Source organism: Cannabis sativa, chromosome 6 (genome assembly GCF_029168945.1).
Source record: "Cannabis sativa cultivar Pink pepper isolate KNU-18-1 chromosome 6, ASM2916894v1, whole genome shotgun sequence".
Taxonomy (NCBI): Eukaryota; Viridiplantae; Streptophyta; class Magnoliopsida; order Rosales; family Cannabaceae; genus Cannabis; species Cannabis sativa.
In genome coordinates, this window is record NC_083606.1 from 25,396,063 (window position 1) to 25,403,272 (window position 7,210).

At 41.2% G+C, this 7,210-nt stretch overlaps 1 long non-coding RNA gene across 1 annotated transcript; it reads left to right on the forward strand.

The window, feature by feature from the left end:
- The first annotated feature begins 2,278 nt into the window (after positions 1-2,278).
- Positions 2,279-4,273, forward strand: LOC133038824 (uncharacterized). The gene is made up of 3 exons (XR_009688335.1): positions 2,279-2,621; positions 3,482-3,544; positions 4,009-4,273. It is a non-coding gene; the product is annotated as an uncharacterized LOC133038824 (long non-coding RNA).
- The last annotated feature ends 2,937 nt before the right edge of the window (positions 4,274-7,210 follow it).

The window sequence follows — 7,210 nt, forward strand, 5'->3', positions numbered from 1 at the left end:
GGGCTATGCGCGACGACAGGCGATTGGAGATGTGTTTCATGTGGCGGTCGGTGGCTAGGGCGAGCTAGTGAGGGCGATCGTTTGAAGTTTGATCGAGGTCGGCACCAGAGTGGAGGCTGTTTGGATTTTCTCAAGAAAATAAGAAGAAGAAAATGAGATTCGGTGAAATTGAGATTTAATTTAGGGTAGATTCAAATTTCTTTTTTTTTTGAAAAAAAATATATTAAAATGCTTTTTTTAAAAAAATATATATATTTAAAACGGATCGGATCAAATCCGATCCGTAAAAATATGAAGCGGGGCAGGTCGGATCTAATCCAAGATCCAATAACTATCCGAACGTTCGGATCAGTATTTATCCGTCAGATCGGATCACTGACCCGATCCAAATGAATGGATCTTTTTGCCATGCCTAATTTTGTGGTCACCACGCAGCAAGACAAAGTCTATCCAAGAAAATACTAAGGCAAGGATATTTCTGGCTGATAATGATGGAAGATTCAAAGGCCTACGTGAAGAAATGTGACAAATCCTAGAGATTTTTCAAGATCCCCCACACACCGCCCAACAAGCTAATACAGATGCAAAGTCCATGGTCTTTTGCCATATGGGCAATCGATCTGATCAGACAATTGCCCAAAGGTAAGGGTGGAGTACAATATGCAGTGGTTGCAATGGATTATTTTACAAAGTGGGCAGAGGCCGAGCCTTTAGCAACGATCACATCTAAAAAAGTATTAGACTCTGTGGTGAAAAACATATTATGCGATTGGACTTTTGCACAAGATTGTTTCAGAAAATGGCAAACAGTTTGATAGCTAGATGTTTACAGATTTCTGTGTGACACATGTAATCATAAGAAGTTTCTCTGCAATAGCACACCCTCAATCAAATGGTCAGGTCGAGGTAGTCAACAAGACACTCAAAGACACCATGAAAAACGACCTAAATATGCTAAAGGGAATTATCCGGAGGAACTACCATAAGTATTGTGTTCATCTTAAACAATAAAGAAAATAGCAACCGGACAGACACCATTTGTTATGGCCTATGGTTATGAAGTTATGCTGCCCATGGAATTAGAGCCTTTGTCCCATAGGAGATTAACCTACGATCAAGGAGCTAATCATGCCCTTCTGGTAGAATCACTTGAAGAGATTAACCTATTCAGCGTGGGACTTGACTTCAGGTCAAAGAGCCAATTAGTGTCATGCAGGGACAGCTCACCCCATCCTTGTGTGGCGTAGAGGATGAACACGACGGACAAATACTAGAGGCACTTGTGGGTGAATTGGGTCAAACTTATATGATAATACCCTGCAGTCCTTTTGAAGTAGGGAAGTAAGGGTAACATTAAACCATGCTAGGTATGAACGCCCGACCAAGTGCAGTAACCTTCCCTTGGGTTAGTCGCCACCTAGATGGGGGAGGGAATGAAGCATTCAACATTCCCTAAGTAACAACAATTGAGCAAATTCTTCATCTTTGCCATGGTCACCACGGATGGTGGAGAGACCCATCGATCTCCTAGTGCACCTTGCCTCGTCAAGGGGATATCCTTATTGTATTCTTTTACAGCATAGTCTTTGCTGGCCTACAAAACTTCACCAGCCTCAGACACGGGTTTTCCTTCTTCATTGTAGCCACAGAATGGTAGCACCCGAGCTACTCCCTCTTCCTCATCTCCTTCAGCCTCAAGAGGAGTAGCAAGATGGACCTCACCTTGGTCCTCCATCTCTTGGACTTAAACGTCCCGAACTTTGTCCTCCTCTTCAGTAGCAGGTCGTGCCTTTTCTGCCCTAGGCAAGGTGGCAAGACAAATAATGTGTGTGTCGGACAATGAAGGTTTCCAAATAGTTTGCTTGGTTCGCGCCATCATTCTACATTTGGATGGAGTTTATTTGCGTGCCTAGCAAAAGTCACGGAAAAAGTGGCAACATGTAATACCCTAAAATTAAGGAAATGGATTAGCAAAGCCCTAACTAGTTAATTGAGTATTATTGTAGAATTATATTATATTATAATTTATTATATGCGAATTAATATGAGAAATGACATGTTAAGACCCCGTTGGTGAGTTAGGGGCATTTTAGTAATTTTGACCCGAGAAGGGTAAAACTGTGAATTTAATTTATTTATGTGCTTATGAACTATATTATTATATAGTATATCTGGTGTGTCCTTTTTCAGGTGTGTTCTGACAAGTTGGCGCGGTATAGTCACAATCGGGTATTTCGGGCTGAACCGGGTTCGCGGTCGAAATATAATTTTGGGATAAATTATTGGCATTTTATTTATGTGTGAATAATCTGAAATTATTTAAATATGTGTTATATATGAAATGAATTCAATGCCCTTGATTGTTTGAGTATGTGAGAAATGGCCCTAGGGGCAAAATGGTAAATTTGTATTTTTGGATTTATTTTCAACTAAAGGCCTTATTTGTAAAAAAATGAAATTCATTTTCTGCATTTACCTTAACCCTAAAACAGCCCCCTTTCCTCTCTCTCTCTATCTCTCTTTGTATTTAGTTGAAAAATTGGTGATTTGCTTGGTATTCAAGCTTGAAATTGAAGAATTGTTTGAGGAGTTGTGGCTTGATCATTGCATTGAAGCTTGAGGTAGTTTTTCTATTGCTGAAATTTAATGAATTTCTTCTTGTGATTTTATGGTTGAAAAGCATGAAATAGGTTGGGATGGTCTTGAGATGCATGTTGGTGTTTTCTTGTTGATTTGAGCATGTTTGTACTTGGATCTTTTGAATTGATGTTGGGTTAGGTTTAGACAGAATTTAAAAGGAATTTTATTGTGTTTTTATTCTGTTATTGAACTTTGAAATTAATTGTTCAAGTTCAAGTTCTTGAGCTTGAAGTTCTTGGTGATTTTGCTTAAGTTGGAGCTTTGAAGTTTATGATGTTTAATCTGAATTTTTGGGGTTTTTACCATTGGATTTTTTAATGCATGAATTGTGTTTTAAGCTTTTGATTTAATTACTGGAAAATCTATTTAATGGATTTAAGTTTTGCTTGTGAATTGAGTTGAAATGGATGAGTTTTTGGGGCTGAAATTCATTGTTGAAAGCTGATTTTTAGTTGCTGGTTTTTGGTGTTGTTGGAGAGTGAATTAGGTGTAATTCCTCTCTAATTACTTGGTTTAGGTTAGGTGAAAGTTTGGTATGATTGTGGGTTGATATAGCATGAAAATTGGTGTTTTTGGATGCATTTTCGTGGCTGGAAACTGGGTTTCCTGGGTTTTTAAACCCAGTAGCCGCGGCCATTTTTGGCAGCTTATTGTATTTTTTTGGGTTTTTGTTTTGGTCATAACTTTTGACTCGGGACTCCGTTTGGGACGTTCTTTATATCGTTGGAAAGCTCGTTCCGAGCTCTATCTGAATATCTGGAATTTAAATGCCCAGTTTTTAATTTGTGGAAATGGATTTTGGGATTAACCCTATACTTGTGTATCCCGGAATTGTGACTAGGATTACCGGCACTTGGTCAGGAGCACCCGGGGATTTGGAATCTCCATATTTGTGGGACATCAGGTAAGACAGTAGTTAGCACGTAGAGATATCCGCAATGACGCTTATATGGAATGTGATTTATATGAGAAACTAGAAACCGGGATTAGAGTTATTACTCTAAAGTGAGCGGTTTATTGGCTTAGGGTTATTACCCAAGTGAATTGTTAATATGTAATTGTTATGCCATGATGTATATAGCTGTATATTGAAGTAAAGGGTTATGTGTTCAAGGCATAATCGGGTTGGACTCGGTAACTAGAACCGAGATGAACCGTTCTAAGGCCTTATTGTAATTAGACGTGTGAGCGTAACACGTAGGTCTATGCCACATAGACATAAATAGGCGTGTGAGCGTAACACGCAGGTCTGTGTCATACAGACAAATATGAAATGGCATTATTATTATTTATGTGATGAGTTATATATGATTAACGATATATCTTACTGTCTTGCTGGGCTTGGCTCACGGGTGCTCTACTGTGCAGGAAAGGGTAAATCTATCTCTGATCAGCCATGAGTATGGGAGTTGGGCGATGTATGTAGATGTTCGGGCCACACTAGACCAAGCGGGTTGGGGTCTACCAGCGTTGAAACTTTTGTAACTCTATTTTTGCCGCTTAGGTCGGCTAAGGAGAAAAGACTTGTAATATTTTGTAAAATGATTTTTTTTTTGGGATCCCGAAACATGTAACTTTTGTTTGTAAGGTTAAAATTATTACAAGTTTATTTTCATTCCGTTTTCGTTTAAAGTTTTAATTTCCGCGCTTATTTTATAACCAATCCCGTTTAGAGGATTAGGGTTTCTTAATCATATTGGGTAGCGTGCCTAAATCTTAGGGCGTTACAGTTTGGTATCAGAGCGCCAAGGTTTTTAAACTTCCTGTAGACCGGTCGAACATGTACAATCATCGTCAGAGATAAGCTCGACTCATGGTGCAGTAAGTGTTGAGAGTAAATACTTTACTGCTTATTTGATCAATTATTTACCGCTTTCCATTTTAGGCAGTATGTAAGCATCTAGAGTATTTATGTGATATATGATGCCATGCTTAAAATGCTATATGTTAAGTGTTTAATTATATGAAGTAAATAGTTGAGTTAGGGTTTAAGGTAATAAGTGCATAAGTGTGGTATTGGTGCTTAACTCGCTGGGGTTGTTGGTTACAGGGGTACTTGTAAAAATGGACCCTCCGCAATCATCTAGACCACAGGGCGAGCAAGTAGAGCATGGTGTAGACCAAACCAATCCACCGGCACCGCCTGCACCTCCGCAGAATCCGGGGGATAATGCGGGGGTTGGCAATGCTAATCCTCCCGGCCGACCGGCGGATGTTCCATGAAATGCGAGGTATCATACTTCGTCAAGAGGAAGAGTTGCGTCGATTAAGGCAACCGACACCGGCTGCCCCTGTTGAGCAAGTGTTACCACCAGTGCCTGTGCCAGTGGTGGGTAACCAGGGGTTTATGATGCCGCATAGAGATTCCGTGTTTGAGCGGTTTGTGAAGCTGCAACCTCCTACTTTTCTGGGAGGTACTGACATAATTAAAGCTGAGCAATGGATGAGTACAATCACCCGTATCCTTGATAATATGGGAGTGACGGGAACAGAGAGAGTGAATTGTGCAGCTTTCATGTTACAAGATCATGCCCACGTCTGGTGGGATATTGTGGGACAGACTCGTGATGTCAATGTAATGACTTGGGATGAGTTTAAGAATTTGTTTGAAGAAAAATTTTATAACATCGCTGTGAGGACTTCACACATGGAAGACTTTGTGAAATTAACTCAGGGGAAGATGTCTGTGGCCGAATACACTCTAGAGTTTGATCGAGCCGTCCAAGTTTGCTGGTGATCCGCGCCACAGTTTCACCGGGGAAACAGAAATATGTGAGAGGACTGAATGCCACAATCAGTCGGGACTTGAAGATTACCACTACTCATGACACTTTGTACAAGAAAGTGGTAGAGCTAGCCTTAATTGCTGAGGAGGCTGAGCATCAGGTAATAAAGGAGCAGACTGCAAAGGATGTTGTCACGGCATCGAACCCTGCTGCTAGTGGTAATATCAGTAAAGGGACCGACAGTGGTAACACTGATCACAAATGAAAGGTTGATGCTTCCGGAACATCAGGGGGTAACAAGAAGTTTCGGGGAAACAGAGGTGGCCGCCAGGGCCGCGGATCTTCATTCCGATCTTATCCTGAGTGTCCAAAATGCAAGAAACACCATCAGGGTGAATGTCGGGCCAAGACTTGTTTCCAGTGTGGCATGGTGGGCCACTTCATCAGAGATTGTCCTCAGACTAAGAAAGAGGAGCCTAAGAAGAATGTTACTCAGAACCCGGGACGACTTTTTACCATGACTCAGGCTGATGCTGATGCTAGTCCGTCGGTGGTGACGGAGTCGATTGTCTATAAATGGTTGTTCTTATACTGTATTGTTTGATTCGGGAGCTACCCACTCTTATGTGTCAAGTAGAGTAATTGAAAATTTCGATAAACCATGTGATATTTATGCTTCGGGGTTTGGTACCCTTTTACCTTCGGGAGACCTTATAGTATCCACTAGGTGGATTCGGTCCTTGTCCTTCTGGATTGACGGTTGTGAATTAACCGCCAATCTAATAGAATTGCAACTGTCTGATTTTGATATAATCCACGGGAATGGATTTTCTGTCTAAGTATGGGGCAACGATTGACTGCAAGCGGAAGATGGTGGTGTTTGAGCCTGATAGTGCCAACCCAACAGTGTTTGTGGGTAAAGTTCAGGGGGCACGCATACCAAGAATAACACTTTTGAAAGCTAAGGACCTGATGAGCAGAGGTTGTTTGGGATTCATAGTTACTGCAGTGGATACCAGCCAACCTGTGACATCTGGACCTGAGAGTACAAGATTGGTATGCGAGTTTCTTGACGTCTTTCCAGAAGATCTACCGGGATTGCCACCTACCCGGGAGATTGAATTTGTAATTGAGTTGGTTCCGGAGCGGAACCGGTATCAAAGGCACCGTATCGAATGGCTCCGGCGAATTAAAAGAATTGAAGATACAACTACAAGAATTACCGAATACGGGATTCATTAGGCCGAGTTACTCTCCTTGGGGTGCTCCGTATTATTTGTGAAGAAGAAAGACGGGTCTGCGAATGTGTATTGATTACCGAGAGTTGAATAAGCTTACCATCAAGAACAAATATCCTTTACCTCGAATTGATGATCTTTTTGATCAACTGAAAGGGAAGATGGTCTTCTCCAAGATCGATCTTCGCTCAGGCTATCATCAGCTGAGAATTCGAGAGGAAGATGTCCCGAAAACTGCTTTCCGTACTCGGTATGGACATTATGAATTTCTAGTGATGTCTTTTGGACTCACCAATGCCCCGGCGGCATTCATGGATCTTATGAATCGGGTATTCAAGGATTACCTGGATAGATGTGTGATCGTGTTTATTGATGACATCTTGGTTTATTCTGAATCGGAAGAGGAACATGAGTTGCATCTTAGATCTGTATTGCAACGATTACGAGACCACAAGCTCTATGCTAAATTCAAAAAGTGTGAATTCTGGTTATCTCGTGTCTCTTTCTTGGGGCACATAGTAGATAAGGATGGGATAATGGTGGACCAGGCCAAGATTGAAGCTGTTCGGGATTGGCCAATACCAAAATTGGCTACTGAGGTCAGAA